This window comes from Galeopterus variegatus, unplaced genomic scaffold (assembly GCF_000696425.1).
Source record: "Galeopterus variegatus unplaced genomic scaffold, G_variegatus-3.0.2 Scaffold3801, whole genome shotgun sequence".
In the NCBI taxonomy this organism is placed as follows: Eukaryota; Metazoa; Chordata; class Mammalia; order Dermoptera; family Cynocephalidae; genus Galeopterus; species Galeopterus variegatus.
The window spans coordinates 14,990-28,004 of NW_007729912.1; the positions used below are offsets into that span (position 1 = coordinate 14,990).

The window sequence follows — 13,015 nt, forward strand, 5'->3', positions numbered from 1 at the left end:
TTTTTTTTTTTTTTTTTTTTTTTTTTTTTTTTTTTTAACAGGATGACCGGTAAGGGGATCTCAACCCTTGGCTTGGTGTTGTCAGCACCACGCTCAGCCAGTGAGCAAACCGGCCATCCCTATATGGGATCCGAACCTGTGGCCTTGGTGTTACCAGCACCGCACTCTACCGAGTGAGCCACGGGCCGGCCCAAGGACGTGCATTATCTGATTCCACAAGAGACTGGAGTGGGTCTCTCCAGGGTTTTGTTCAAAACTATGGAATGTGAGTTGACAACCGTGGAAGGAAGTGGCATTACCACCAGGATTGCCAGAGGGGCACGGCAGGAAATTTGAGCTTCAGGAGTTAGGTGATTCCTCCTCATATTTCGGATCATCTTAGCTGGGATACGGTGCCCATGGACTCTTGACTAATCAAAGCTGGATATATTTTCTTATCTTGATTATTCTTTCTGCCTCTCCATTAGATACATAAATGCCTTCAAATTCATCAGCTTGGAAAGAATCAAAACCTTTGAAGAACTTTCACCAAATGCCACCTCCATGCTTGATGTAAGTAAGTCACGAAGTTAAGCTACTCAGTGCATCCCAGCAGACCCTTTGCCAGGCTCTATCTGAACACCAACTCTAGCAGTCTGGTGGTTCTCAATCAGTGAAGGTCAATAATTAGTGCTGGCTGAAAAGACAGTGGCAAAGGGACTGACAACTAGACTTAGCTATGCAGAGCTAATTTGAACATAGAATTCCATGGTTTGAAGATTAACCAGAATTCACTCTGGGGTACAAGTCCTTGCCTGGTACGAAGTTAGTCCCTTAGAAAACTTCAGAGTGTGTTTCTGTGCTTCTTGGTTATCAATGCTGCATCCTTGCTTTCAGGGTAATAGAACTCTTGCTGTGTGAGCAGCTGAGCCTTGTGATGTAACAAAGAGCTCTCTCTTAAGACCAGCTTGGAGTCTGAAAGAAATCCCTGTAAGCCTTATGCCCCTTCCCCCTGGGGTTGTACAGGTTCAACAGCCATGTTCCTACCCAGCCACACTGGGAAAAGCAAACCAGTACAGCCTGGTCTCTTCTTTTTCTTAAAAAAAAAAAAAAAATTGCCCACCCTTTTCCACTTGATACTTTCTGATTTTACTTGTCTCTCTTGTTCTTTACAACTAAATTTCTTGAGAGCAGTTCTGCTACTACTGTTATCATTTCCTTCACCTGTATTCAGTCGTTAATTCTTTGAAATGTTCATTCTTCCTAGGTCAAGCAGGCATATTTGACAGCTATATTTGAATGCTCACAGGCATCTCATACTTTGTTGCTATATGAATTCCTTATCTTCCCTCCTAACTTGTTTCAACTGTTTTCCCACTGTCTCTGCTGATGGCAAATCCCTTATCCTACTGGTCATACATGAAGTTTGGTGACATCCTCAACACCTGTTTTTCACACCTCACATCCAATCCAACTGAACATCCTTTAGGGATTAAAAAAAATTCATGACATGTCAAGAACATAACCCCTTTATCCAGTATTGCTGCCACCTTGGCTGCAGACCCCATTATCTCTCACCTGGATATCCACAATAAGTTGTCCAACCGGTCACCTGCTTCTAATCTTACCTTTTTTCAACTTCTCAGTCTATTTTCCCTTCATTTCTTGATGTAGTACTTAGTATGATCTGTTTCACATAAAAGTAGGTCCTATTCTGCTTCTGTTCCAACCCCTTTCATGGCTCCCCTATCACTCTGGGTAAAATGGGAAATTCCTCCATGGCCTACAGTGCCTCTCATGTTCCAGGTTTAGCTCTTACCATGCTCTTCCTCACTCACATCTTTCAGGCACCGGTTCTCTTACTTTTCCTGGAAAATGTGAAAAATGTGCTGGCCTAACGTGTGTGTTCTAGCTGTTTTCTCTCTATGGAACTCAAGGCTCTAAAGAAAGTATGTACGAGGCTTATACCTTCTCCTTTTTTCAAGTCTTTCCTTAAATATCCCATTATTAATGGGGCATCCCGTGCAACCCTCTTCAATATCACAATCCGTCTGCACTCTCCTGCACTTCTCATCATTGTTACCCTGCTCTCTTTTCTATTTCTACAGCATCTATCCTCTTAAAACATACTATATTATTTATGATTTTTTTTTACTGATTACTTGGTAATATCCTTAATATGTTTATAAGCAACATGACATTGGCTTTATTGCCTCACTTGTTTTCTGTCACATTACACATGTCTTATAAAGAGACTAACACACCACACATGCTCAGTAAATATTTATCGAAATGATGAAAAGGTGACAATACTGCCTCCCTGTTTATCTTTACTCTACTGGAAACATTTTCTTATTCTCCTATTTCTCTGCATCTCCTTCAATTCTGGTTTTCTTAGATCTGAAGGAATTTAAGAAGATCTCAATTGAGAAAAAATTAATTAAAAATTTAAAAAATCTCAGAGACAAGTAGATTAGAGGCTACTAGAAACTAGGGGGAAGGGATAATGAGATGGTATTGCTTAATAGGCACAGAGGATATGTCCAGGATGATGAAAAGCTTTGGAAATAGAGGTGGTGGTCACATAGCATTATGAACATAATTAATTCTTCTCAACCGTATGTTTAAAAATTCTTAAAGTGGCAATCCTTATGTATATTTTACCACAATAAAAAAAAAATTAAGTGTCACATTTGGAAGACAATAACCCTCAGAATAGTGAGGAATCCAGAATGCCATTTGCTCAACCTCTTTACCTTATTTCACAGAACTCAAGGTCCTATGTTCACCTGCTATTGAGATTTAAATTTTCTCATTATCAAAGATAGGCCACGTTTTATGGACAACTTCATAATTCTGCCGCTTTTAATGGATAGCTTCATTAATTATTGTTAATAACATTTAGGAGTTTGCACATTTTACAATTGTTTTTCTGAGATTATCTCAATTCCCCATGTAGATGCAGTCACAGCAATTAGATGTGAAATGATAATCACTTTCCAGAAGGTAAGTGAGATCATGATATACTTAAGCCTTTATCCCAAGACTCAGATGTTCATTTTCCACACATGCATCATGCCACCATGACAGTCACTGTCATGTCAGCAAATGACAATTTGGTAAGTAACCACTATTTCCAGGTAAGTATCAGATTATAAAAAGGAATAGAATATAGGGCCGGCCCATGGCTCACTCGGGAGAGTGCGGTGCTGATAACACCAAGGCCCCGGGTTCGGATCCCACATAGGGATGGCCAGTTCGCTCACTGGCTGAGCGTGGTGCTGACAACACCAAGTCAAGGGTTAAGATCCCCTTACCGGTCATCTTTTGAAAAAAAAAAAAAATTGTGGTAAAATGTATATACCATAAAATTTGCTAGTTTAACCATTTTTAAGTATACAATTTAGTGGTATTAAATGCATTCACATTGTTGTGCAATCATCACCATTATCCATCTCCAGAATATTTTTCATCTTCTGGAACTGAAATTCTGTACCCGTTAAACAATAACTACCTATTCGCAAAAAAAAAAAAAAAAAAAAAGAAAGAAAGAAAAGAAACACTATATGGAAAAGCAATTCTGCTTGCTGGGGTTAGGACACAAATACTAACAGTGAGAGGCAGAGGGATATTCTCTGAAGAACTCAGAGACATGTCATCATTGTCTACTTGCTTTAGGGCTGCCTAATTGTTCTCTAGCTTGTCTGAATTAATATCTCATTTCTGATCCAACTGACTGATTTTCAGAACATTCACTATAAAGACTTCACTACGTTTGAAGTTAAGATCAATAAGTGAATGTGTTTAACTCACAGTTACTGAGTATTCTTTAGTATGTCTGTAGCTAGTGTTGGTATATGCGTTGTTTTAGTCTTTTTCTATCATGATTTGCCAATGGAAGTCGGTAGAGTATTTCTCTAAAATTTCTCTAATCACTGCCAAGGAGCACCTTCTTTTCCTATTTAGTGAACTGAAAGACTCCCTTCAGAAAAATATGACTCAAAGTTTGCAAATTTCAAGTGGTAGGAATAATCAGGGAAGTAAAGAATCTTCAGATAAAAATGTTACCCTGATATGGAAGCATGTGTCATATGTACATAATATCTTAATTCCATTAAACTATGAACTATATAGATCTCAGGTACTTGTAGATTTCTAGTGTGACACCAAGAGGGCATTAAACAGTTTGTTTTAACCAACAATATTTCCACCATAGGTACTCTGTGCTGGGTATCTGTATATACTTTCTTGGAAAGAGAATTTTTCTCAATTAAATTCTCATTGTGCTCATATAGAACCTTTTTAATCAAAGTAATGTTAAGAGCCTTCATTTGTTCTAGAATGACTTCAGTTCTTAAGGGGCAGTAGTACTCAGTAACAAGAGCAAACTGGATTTACAAACTCCTCTAGTCTCTTTAATTAACACAAATGTTATTCTCACTCCAGATTAGTTGATCTACCTGTTTATGACTTAAATTTATTTCATAATTTCTCTCAACAATAGTCCTATTTCTTTCATTATAACCTTTCTCTTACTTTGCTTCATCAGTTTAATTTTTGTATTGTTATTCAAGTTATTGGCTATTTTTCTCTATTCACATGTATAGGATATCATATAAATCATCACATTAACAGAAATGCTTTAACAAATCCATGTATGTATCATGTTACAGTGTCTTTTTCCTTATGAATCACTTATTCTGCAGTCCAGGCTAAAAGCATGGTGACCAGTCAATGTGGATTTTCCTAGAAATATCTTGAGTGATTTTCAAATAGACTGTAAAATCTGTCTTTGTTATCCTCTATTTTATCTAACTGCTAAGTTCATTTCTTCAGGCTCTCATAAATTGTTTAATCTGACATATGTCTATGAGATGAAAAACTGCTCTCAGCTATTAGGATATATTCTTCCCCATTGTAGTTTTCCTGTTTCATTGTCATATTTTCAGTGCCTGAAGTCATTTTCTCTTTCTGAAAAATGTAATGCAAATTTAAAATTTTTATATTTAATATAGGATAACAAATGAGATACAATTGCAAACAGAACAAAGTTCTTATTTCAGTGAATCATCATTTGAATAATCTGGAAACCTTGAATATATTAGGTTCTTTAAAAATCCAGTGAGTAAAAAAAAAAGGCCAATTAAAGTGTAAATGATTAAGGACATAATATTATATAAAGCCATAAGTTTCTACAGTCAAACTGTATTTTGAGTATATAGACATTACGTTTTCATTGCAACTTAAGACATTTTGAATGGTTAATTGTATTTTGTTAATTATTGTTTTTAATAGACAAGAACACAGAAATTTCCAATGAAAGGATTCATTAAAAAATTTCATGACTGCAAATTAAGATGTGATTTAAGTGGAAAATAGGATCTAACTTTCAAGATTAATGTTGTTTGTGTGTAACCAGGTAATTAGTCCGTTTCTATTGCTTATAACAAAATACATTGAACTTGGTAATTTGTAAAGAAAACAAAATTTATTGCTTACGATTTGGGAGGCTAGGAAGTCCAAATTGCAGGGAAAACATCTGGTGAGGGTCTTGGTGGTGAATTCCGTGACACAGAGTATCAAATTGTGAAAATGGTGGAGCAGAGAGCACAAGAGAGAGAGAGACAGAATCTTCTCTCATGTCTTTAAAAACCCTCTGAACCACGCCCCTGACCACCATTTTTAATCCATTCACTACTTCACAGTCCTACAATCTAATCACCTCTTCACAGCTCCACCTTTCAGTTACCATAATAGGATTTCTCATCCTCTTAACAGTCACAGCGGGTGCCGAGTTTCTAATACATAAAACTTGGGGGACACAATTCAAGTTTCAGTGAGTTTGGGGGGACATAATTCAATCCAGTATACCAGGTAGGAGTGAGTGGTTATTGTCAAAGATGCTGGGCAAGAGTGTCTGGGGGAAATCTGGAGGGGGATTCCCTAAAGTCACTAATGGCCATGCCTGTTGATTCTGCTGTACGGCCAAGGCGGGCCGAGTTTCTAATACATAAAACTTGGGGGACACAATTCAAGTTTCAGTGAGTTTGGGGGGACATAATTCAATCCAGTATACCAGGTAGGAGTGAGTGGTTATTGTCAAAGATGCTGGGCAAGAGTGTCTGGGGGAAATCTGGAGGGGGTAGAGGAGAAAGCACTGGGAAGTGAGTGGTCCTCTCTCTAGGGAGCTGAGGAGTTGACTGATATGAGGCACGTGGCTCCTGGGGAAAGCATTGATCTCTGTTCATTTTTAAAATGGCACAGGTAGTGGTAACCTCTACCAAATTTCCCTTTATGCACAGGAGTATAGTGGAAGGGGTGACCGTTTTGGCATAAAGCAAAAAGTGTGCCAGGATCATGGGCTAAGCAGATGGCAAGCTCAGGAGACATAACAGTATCTGTAACATCAAAGGGTAAATTAAAAAGCAATAAATGTCCTATGTCCAATTTGTGCCTTAAGAGATGCAGTCCATGGGTGTCACTAGGGCAGAGGTTTTAGTGTTGAAGGTGAAGTTATCTCCAGTGCGGGGAATGAAATAATCTCTAACATCAAGGTCTTGGGCTGGAATGATGTTCTCTCAGGTAGCGTCATCTCTAGCAGTAAGATTCTGGGCCAGAGCACTCTTGTCTGGAATTTGGGGCTTGGAGTATCCTTTCCAAGTGGGTACCCACTATAGTTGCTGGGGGCCTTGTTTCTATGGCACTATCATGTTATAATGAGGCTGAGCCACTTGTGTAATGTGAAGGCAGTGATAGGCCTGGAAGCTTGAGTTGTAAATATTTTTTAAGTGAAGTCAAGGTTCTTGTGGGTGCCCAGCATTTGCCATGTCTTGTTGAAAGAATGTCTTAATTGGAAGATACGGACAATGAAAATGCCCAAATCAAAAGTAATATGACCAGTAATCAACAGAATCATGTCCAGCTACACTTGACAGGTTTTTAAAAATTGTTTCTGTTTTGTGGTGGAAGTTTAGGCTCAAAAGCATCCTGTATATCAGATGAGCGCTGCCAGGCCCATGAGACAATCTGTGGTTAACAGGTTCAAGGAGAGTATCTGCCCTCAATCTCACCTCCAGCACTAAAAGATGGAGTTAAGATCGAAAATTTATAAAGATAGGGTGAGACATTATTAAAGGGTGTTGCACATAATGTCTTTCTATCCATGGAGGCATGACACATTCTCCTTTAAATATAGGAAAGGATGGTGTGAAAGTTTTTAAAGTTGGTGTAAGGTATGAGTTGACCAAAGGAACTTGAAGTAAGAGAGATTAAGGCCTGGAGAAAAAAGGAGCCTATTTAGGAGTTCATTTGCCAGACTGGAATTTGAAAGCGTTCTATGAGGAAATCATTATGTCTCTCAGTTAACCCAGCTCTCTTGGACCTATCATGGATGTAAAGGTTCTATTGGGTATCTTTTCCAAGAGCCCAGCATAGTGTATTTGAGAAGTAAAATGAGTGCCTTAGTTACTATCAGTGATGTCTATAACTCTGAAGGGAATAAGGAGTGTCCTCGTAAGGCTTTATATTTTGGCCTTAGTATATATAGAAACGTGCAATTTTGATTTGTATTTTAGGAATCTGTGAGGAAAGAGACATTCCAAGTTTTTTACTCTAAAGGGGACAACTGTGAGGCAATAGCCTAACAGTTCATAATAAATATGAAGATGGCACAATTTGTTGGCCAGGGCATCCAGTGCTAAGATAAATGCCTGAAGTTTGGCCAAGTATGTTGTCCCTTGGGTCCCATCCTTCATCAGGGACATCCTGACTAAGGAATGGAAACATCAGTATTTCACTGAGCTCCGTCATGTCTGATGACTGGCAGTGCCATTCACATGGCACTCACTGTGGACTCCCATTGCCATTGACTCAGTTAATTCAAATGGCTTCCCAGCTAGCCAAGGGGTGTGGGGGAGCATGAATATGCCAGAAGGCCCAGGTTTGATTCCATCCTTTCTTAAAAAGGCAGTGGTAGCAGAACTGAGCCTGTGGGTGTTATTTTGATGGCCTAAAGCATGATGGGCAGCTGGGTGTGGAGGGTCACAGACTAAGGGTCTGTGAGAGCTTTTATTTCCAGAAGAGCCCAGTATGTAGTCAGCACTTATTGTTTTAATAGTATATAATACAGGGCCATGAGGGGGAAGTTTCTGGCATCATAAGTGGTCCTGACACCCCAGGACGCATGAGAAGAGGTTGTCAGAGCCTCCACAGGGAAGGATTCCCTAAAGTCACTAATGGCCATGCCTGTTGATTTTAATTTGGACAAACTTTAGAGCCTATTGTTGGAAGGAGCCCTATTTAAGGTGGGCTGCATCAGTAAAATTACTGATTAAATTAAGTAATATTTATAAGTAAATAATATGTTGCCAGTCAAAAGAATTTTCTTGGAGGAGGATGTCATCAATGTAATGTCATACCTGTGCTTCTGGAGAAAAGTAGATGCAGTTAACGTCTTGTCTGCAAAACTTATGTGGTAAAGCTGTTTAGGTACCTCATAGATAACCTGGAAAAGTTGTATTGTGCCCCTCTGGGTATGAAGACAAACTGGAGCTGACAGGCTGTTAAAAAATGTTCTAAACAGAACATATTAGTCAAATCTATAATAGCAAAATATTTACCAGTTATTGACTGGATAGAGACAGTAATGATAATAATATTGGATATTGAGTATGGGGGCCTAAATGGATCAAGCCACTGAGGTTATCATAGTCCACCATGAGTCACCCCTTATTTTTTTTCAGGTTTAAGAATGGCACAATTGTGCTGTCAAATGGAGAAGCAGTGGGGATAGTCACCCCTTTATTAATTAGGTTTTATATAATGTTTTAATTCTTGAAGTGTCTGTTTTAGCTTACGTGGGCCATAGTTTAACTATTTTAACTGAGGTCTGTGGGGTTCCATTTTACCAAGCCAATTTTTATTTATTTATTTATTTATTGTTTTATAAAAGATGACCAGTAAGGGGATCTTAACCCTTGACTTGGTGTTATCAGCACCATGCTCAGCCAGTGAGCGAACCGGCCATCCCTATATAGGATCCGAACCCGTGGCCTTGGTGTTATCAGCACCACACTCTCCCGAGTGAGCCACGGGCCGGCCCTTACCAAGCCAATTTGTAGATGCCAAAGAGTTTTCAAAATTTTAATTTATTAGCCATTGTTGTGTTAGTCTGCTTGGGCTGCCATATTAAAATACCACACATTGGGTAGCTTAAACAACAAAAATTTATTTTCCTACAGTTCTGAATGATAGAAGGCTAAGACCAAGGTGCTAGCGGGTTTGGTTTCTGGTAAGGCCTCTCTTCCTGGCTTACAGATGTCTGCCTTCTAGCTGTACCCTCACCTGGTCTTTCCTTTGTGCACATGTGGAGAGAGAGATCTCTCTGGTATCTCTTCCTCTTCTTATAAGGACACCGGCCATATCAGATTAGGGCTCCACCTTATGATCTAATTTAACCTTTATTACCTCTTTAAAGGCCACATCACCAAACATTGAGGGTTAGGATTTCAACATATGAATTGGGTGGTGGGGGGGGGTGTCGAGGGGGAATACACTATTCAGTCCATAGCAATTGTGTTAGAATATCTATGCCCAATATTGGAAAACTTAGGGCAATGAGAAATTTAGGCAAGGCTATAGTTAAAGTCAGGCATACCTGTTTTTCCTCTACCTTACATTTATTTACTTTCCTAAGATTATAGGAAGTACAATATTTAAATTTAGGGGGATCTCCATGTATAACTGTGAGTTGAACACCAGTATTGATTAAGTCTGTGAATCAACACCCCTTTCATCTTTTTGTTATACAAAAGATTTTGTATATAGATTTTGTTATATATATAATTTTATATATATATATAATTTTTATACAAAGTTTTAATATATAGAAGTCCAAGGTGTTATCCATATACATTTTTAGTATATAAATTTTAGAAGATAAATTTTATTTTTTCCAATTGAGTCAAATTGTGAATCTTTAAAATAATTTAATTTTATATGTATATACTATTATATATCTGCATTAAAATTTATAAAGATTTTTATATATTAAAATACATAAGATATTACATATAAATATAATTTATTTATTCATCTTTTATTTTCTTCTCCGATATCTAGGGTTTCTTTTCTTTTTTTCCTGTTTTAGGCTTTTAATCTCCTAAAGCCAGTTTTTTTTTTTGTAATGATATCAAGGAATTTTATTTATTTATTTATTTTATTTTTTATTTTTTCTTAATTTTATTTTGTCAATATACAATGTGGTTGATTATTGTGGCCCATTACTGAAACCTCCCTCCCTCCTCCCTCTGCCCCCTCCTACCCAACAATGTCCTTTCTGTTTCTAAAGCCAGTTTTTAATTATTGTCTCTAGTTGATGAAAGGAAGATGAAGGAGTGGAGAAGTCCTGTGCCTCTAGCCCAGCGTCAGGATCGCGCTGTGTCCCGACACGGGTGCTCCATTCCCGCCGCCATTTTCCCTCCCTCCATTATGCCTTTTCATAATTGAATCTTAACAGTTGATTTTTCAGTGCACCTTCAGCAGGCTGAAGGGGAAGTTTCCCTTGGCCCCTACACATTCATTACCTCGTATCAACCTCACAGCCTTGTGAGATAGGTGAAGATTACTGAGCAAAGTAGTGAGAGACCAGACTCAAGCTCAGGTCCGTCTGACTCCCAATTTCTCAGACAACTTATGCCTTACTTTCTAAAGTCTCCACTATCAACAAATCTTAAGAGGATCAACTGGATTAATCACATTTTGTTTTCTGTGTTTTATGATGCTTTGACATCTTGGTACCTAATTACTGAAGGAGGGACTGCCTCTCCCAGAGTTAGCTAATTCCTGGAGATAGGAAACAACTTGCCTTAGAGCACACCTTTTTATAGGCAAACCAACAAGTTCAATGCCCATACTCCCAAACAACTCTTTTATCTAATGCTCATCCAGCCAATACAGTTCTCCCTTCATATCTGTGGCAGATTAGTCCCAGGACCCCCTGCGGATACTCAAATCCATCAAGGCTCAAGGCTGTGATATAAAAGGGCATACACAGTATTTGCATAAATCTATGAACATCCTCCTGTATACTTTAAATCATCCCTAGATTAGTTATAATACCTAACACAATGTAAATGCTATGTAAATAGTTGTATTTTAAACAATACTGTATTGTTTAAAAAAATGACAAAGAAAAAAATCTGTTCATGTTCAGTACATTTGCAATTATCTATTTTTTTCCTGAATATTTTTGATCCATGGTTGTTTTTTTGTTGTTGTTTTGTTTTGGCAGCAGGCCAGTACAGGGATCTGAGTCCATGACCTAGGTGTTATAAGGCAGCATTCCCAACCAACTGAGTTAACTGGCCAGCCTGATCCATAGTTGTTGAATCTACAGGTGTGGAACCCATGAATAGAAAGGCCCGGTGAATTTTTCCTGCCCTAGAATCACCCCAGCGCCAAACACTAGGTCACTAAGAACCAGCCCTACAACCTGGAGTCTGCCAAAATGTTTAAAGTATCTAATCCTAAACTTGCTAAAAATTGCCTACCCTGCCTCTCTCATTCCTTTCTGCAGGAACGGTTATAAAGACTCTGGACCATGCTTTGCTCCTTGCTCCTTCTACCTCCAGACCTACTACCCTGGTGGTTTTGCATGTGGCCCTGCATGGCTTGCTGAATCTCCTGTTTCTAGGGATCTCTGGGTATAAAATTTTCTTCCTTCCTGAAAGTCATTTTCATGTCTGTCTTATCACACCTTGTTAAAACAAATCCTGGGTACATTTTAAAACAGTATATTTTTCAGGATTGGAACACAAACATTTTTGTTTATAGTGGAAAATGATGCTTTCTAAGAACATCTGATGAATACCGAATCCTTTGCCCACCTGCTTTAGGACTGCCTGCCATTTCTCCTCTCTCTCAGTTATAGCTTCTGTGAAATTTTGCCTCATTTGTCCCTGACATAAGTACTGACCTAACAGAGTTCACTCTGTTGAGGCTCAGAACATAATACCCCAAAGTATGGTACCTTGGGAACTGAGAAAACTGTAGAAGCAGAAAGATCTCTCTGAACTTCCTCTGCCTTTTCTATGTGAGAACAGGCCATAAAGAAATACTTTGTCCTACCTTCCCTGAAAGTAGGTCAAAAGACCTTCATGTGACAGGTGTCCTGCCCTATACCCGGAGGAAAGACATGTTACTGAAACTAAAAACTCTGATCTGACCAGGTCAGCTAAATTATAGTGCCTTGGGAAATCTGGGATAAGTCAGCATCCACATTCATGTGCCTAGAAAATGTTATCATAAGACTGTTTTCAGATGAACAGGCACCAGAAAAAGTAATAAAATAACCTAGAATGCTTCTCGTAATCCTTACCCTAGATTCCTGTATGTAGGATGTAACCTAGTGACAATCTAAAATCTGTGTATGTGTACCAGACAATAGAAAAACTTATGTAATGATATGGGGAGGCCATCCTCTTCTCCCTCTCCTTTGATTCTCCCCACCCCCTTGTGATTATAAAATGCTGAGCTATGCTGGACCTTTTCAGAGAGCATTTCTCAGGATGACCTGACCTATGCATTTTCCCAATTTCAATTGTCATATTGGCTCAATAAATGTTATGCTTTGTATATTCAGTCTCAGTTTCTTTTATGTCAACACTACACAGAGAGGCTAAGAAAAATCTGAGTAAACAGTTTATTACCATGAGGTAATACCTCTTTTTGTCCAATAGTGTTTCTTCACAACTGTATACTTCTATCCTCAGACATAGCATAAAAATACATAAAAATATTTCCCTGCATCTTTGGGTCTTCATTTCTGAAGGCTTTCGTGTCACATAAAACTGTGGGGAAATAAATCTGTTATCTTTTTCTCTAATTAATCTCTCTTTTGTTATATGTGATTCAGCCATAGTTCTTGTGATGGGTGAGGAAAAGGTATTGAGATAGGAGGTGCTCAGTTCCCCTGGGATCGGGTTTCAGGCCATTCCCATGGGTCTCCAACCACTCTCCTAGGATTGAAACTCTGCCC

At 38.5% G+C, this 13,015-nt stretch overlaps 1 protein-coding gene across 3 annotated transcripts in view; it reads left to right on the forward strand.

Moving 5' to 3' along the window:
• LOC103601581 (zinc finger protein 416-like) overlaps positions 1-12,612 on the forward strand; it is a 25,052-nt gene extending 12,440 nt beyond the window's left edge. For 2 of the 3 annotated variants that reach the window (XR_551460.1, XR_551462.1), the window contains 3 exons: positions 468-552; positions 2,939-2,985; positions 11,555-12,612. The gene's annotated coding sequence lies outside the window, so the exon portion shown is untranslated. Of the gene's footprint in view, positions 1-467; positions 553-2,938; positions 2,986-10,351; positions 10,406-11,554 lie in introns of those variants that run through there. The other variant, XR_551461.1, reaches the window with a different exon arrangement.
• The last annotated feature ends 403 nt before the right edge of the window (positions 12,613-13,015 follow it).